Source organism: Rattus norvegicus, chromosome 13, assembly GCF_036323735.1.
Source record: "Rattus norvegicus strain BN/NHsdMcwi chromosome 13, GRCr8, whole genome shotgun sequence".
NCBI lineage: Eukaryota > Metazoa > Chordata > Mammalia > Rodentia > Muridae > Rattus > Rattus norvegicus.
In genome coordinates, this window is record NC_086031.1 from 109,043,151 (window position 1) to 109,046,537 (window position 3,387).

The 3,387-nt window shown below is 42.1% G+C and overlaps 2 long non-coding RNA genes across 15 annotated transcripts in view; one reads left to right on the forward strand and one right to left on the reverse strand.

Annotated features, from left to right (window-relative positions):
• The window catches only part of LOC102550527 (uncharacterized), a 59,422-nt gene that overhangs the window by 2,841 nt on the left and 53,194 nt on the right, over nucleotides 1–3,387 (forward strand). The gene's annotated exons all lie outside the window — the stretch shown is intronic.
• LOC120096364 (uncharacterized) overlaps nucleotides 1–3,387 on the reverse strand; it is a 20,124-nt gene continuing 16,737 nt past the window's right edge. For all 3 annotated transcript variants that reach the window (XR_010057184.1, XR_005492800.2, XR_010057185.1), the window contains one exon: nucleotides 1–239. This is a non-coding gene — a long non-coding RNA (uncharacterized LOC120096364). The remainder of the gene's footprint in view (nucleotides 240–3,387) is intronic.

The following is a 3,387-nucleotide window of genomic DNA, read 5'->3' on the forward strand; positions in this document are numbered from 1 at the left end:
TGTATGCCTTATTCTTGTTTATTATCCCAAGACCCCTTCAGACTCCTGGGCTAGTGTCTGTCAATCATCTACATTCTCTACCAGACCTTATCTGTTTTTAAAATACAGATATCTGTTTACACGTTCTTCTTTTTAGTAGCCATGTCTGAGTACACGAAAAATCGACATACGCAGATGCACAGATTCCCCACATTGCATTCTTGGCCATTGCCATCCACTTAGAGCAGTTGTTCTCCAACCTGTGGGTCACAAAGGGGGATAGAACAGCCTTTTAACTGGGTTACCGTCAACTATGGTAAAACACATTACAGATTTACATTATGATCCATGACAGTAGCAAAATTACAATTATGAAATAGCAACAAAGTAATTTTATGATTTTAGGTCACCACAACATCAGGAACCATATTAAAGGATCAAAGCATTAGAAGGTAAAGGCTCAAAACCCAGGACGCTGTTGACATGCTTGTGTTCCGTCTATAACTTACAGAGTAGAAGCACAAAGTCAGTGCCTTGCCAGCTGCACCATCCTAGATGCACACTTTCCTGTCCAGGTCTTAGCATCTAATATAAGGAATCTAGTTTTTCTATCTTTGAAGCCCTCAGAAATGATGTTCACAGCCATTTACATTTTTGCTCAAGTTTCTGATTCAGGCTAGGTTTTTAGAGTAAAGCAGTCTGGATCCTTTTCAGTGCTTTGTAGAGCAAGTAGCAGAAACGGAGGCCTGAATCTCACAGCATACAGGTATATAGGTACATGGTGGCCTCTGTTCCTCTTTGAAACACAAAATGCTAAAAAAGCAGATCCCAATGAACAAAACTGTGACCTATAGAACAGGTGCCCATTTTTGTACTTTATTGGATATTCAGAAACGTCCATTACTCACGTGTTGCCACAATGACATGGTTAAGTAGTTGAAACAGCCATGGACCTGCAAGATTGAAATATTTGCCATCTCACCTTTTAAGACATTAAAGATAAAAAATTGCCAACCAGGTTTTGGTGTCACATGCCTTGAATCCCAGCACTTGGGAGGGAGAGGCAGGTGGATACCTGTGAATTCAAGGTTAGTGCAGTCTACAGAGCAAGTTCCAGGACAGCCAATGCTACATAAAGAAACCCTATCTCAAAAAAACCTAGAGAGAGAGCGGGGATGGGACTGGTTCAGACATCAAAGGAATTGAAGATTATATATTGGATATTTACAGTGGTTTCATGAGGAAAAAAATAGATGGTCAGGATTATTCTGTATTGGGAAACTTCTTTCTTTCCAGAGCCCTTTCTCTGGAGTCTGGAAGGTGGCCCACCCTGTCTTAGGTCCTGAAGTCTATAGAGCAGAGCTGGATTTGAAAAGTTGTTGTGCCTGCTTCTCAGGTTTGTGCAGAGAAGCTAGAATAACCCAAACCCAATCTTAGGGCAGAAGGGAGATTAATGGGTTCTTCCGTATCCTCCAGAATATTTTCTGGCAATTTTGTTTTGCCCTTTGTCTCCAAGTATGCCAGTCTAGATATCTACAAGTTGCTTCTGTGTCTTGTCTGATTATGGTGCCCATCCACACTTTTAAAACAAGCCCTAGGTTTGGGAATGTTGGGGGGGTTGTCTGGGACTGGAATCAACCCCTAGGCTGATTCTTGCATTTCATCTTCCTAGAGCCCTCTTTTTTTCTGATTTCTAAGCATTGTTGACCTGGTCCTCTAGCTGGGAATGGAGTGACTTGCTGTGAGCTAGCAGCAACACCACAGCTGGAGAAGTTTGGTTTAGGGCTGAGGTAGGAATTGAAAGATGTCAGTGGCCAAGAGGAAACCACATGCTCACATGCTTGGATCAGTAGGGATAAGAAGGGCAGGTTTATTCCCATTACAATGGGGGGGGGGTGCAGCAGTGAGTGGGGAGAAAGCAGGAGGTGTCAACAGAAGGAGGGTACAAAGGGTCCAGGAGAACAAAGACAGTAGTTAACACCTCCCAGCTCTACTTTTGGCTGATTGTGGTGAGACTGGCTCCAGAAGCTTCATCTTCTCCTCCAGATACTTCAAAAGGCCTTATCAAACACCTTTGCTACCTTTCATTTGTAGAGTTAGGACAGCCCTGTACTATAGAGGGTCTATCATCTGAATATTCATTAGGGATCTGTTTTGGGCAGTGTGTGAAGTTCTGAGGAGACAGGAAAGTAAAGCACTTACAGTCTGTTCTGTTGGTTCACCGACAGTTGAACCAGTTTTTGTACCATTTGTGGTAGATTATATGGCTTACAGGACGTCTGAATCTGTCATGTTTGTTCCCGTCACCTTTGTCCTGGATTCAGAATGTGGCACACAATAGACATCCAGATAATTAATTGGCTGACCCACCCTTACTTGGTTTTCCTTGGAGATGTGCAGAAAATAGCTGAGTAGGTAGACAGAAGAGCAAGGGTGACATGTTTGGGAGAAGTAAGCATTCTAGGATAAACTGGTGATGCGATGCCATTTAAGAAGAGGCTACATGGACATGAGAGAATCCAGGGTCAGTGGACCTGTGTGAGGTAGCAGTGGGCCAAGATGAAAGTAGACATTGAAGCCCATTATTGCTAGGGAAACTGGCAGGGATGGGGGGGGGGGGGGGAAGACAGCTCTGTTCTGCAGGTCTCCATTGAAAAACTGCCAATGTATGTCCCAAAATACTACTCAGAGATTTTCCTGCAGTGGGGCAAATGCATGGGTATTTGCTATTTGGTGGGGCAAATGCATAGTAGCATATGGCTGCTCTCTGTAAGTATTTACAGTATTCATTTTACCACATACAATGGTAGAGTTAATGTCATAAATCTGTGTGTTACTGTTGCCTGGTGTTTCCACAGGTATTCAGGATATGGTAGAGAAATTCTCGTTTAGACCTCCACGTGTTTTTCTTTCTTCCGTTCCTGGAGTTACAGTGCGTCTTAAGCATTAGTAAACAAACTCTATCATATATCTTCACTTCATAGCTTTTTTAAAGAATATAACCCAGTTATGACACCTTGAATAAGCAAAGATATCCCTAAAAATGACCTGTTTTATACTATATGACCTGTTTTATAGGGTGTTTAAGTCTCCCTGATGGTTTCATTTAAAAACAAATAAAATCCTGTTGTTTTAAGTCTTGCTATAAACAGGACCCATGTTTCACTTAGTTAATAACTTGTGAATATCTTGTTAGTAAAGAATCTGCTTTGTAGTTTTGCATTTTAGCTTTGCTTAGTCTCTTCCCTTTATCCCCAACCAACTGCCAGAGCAGCTTTCCTGAGCTTTGTTCAAACACTGCTATTCTTACTGTGTTTATGGCTTCTTGGTTATTCATTATTTCCTTCAGTAACCTTCTCCCTCCCTCCTGTCTCCCTTCTCCCCTCTTTCTCTCTTTTTTTCTTTCAG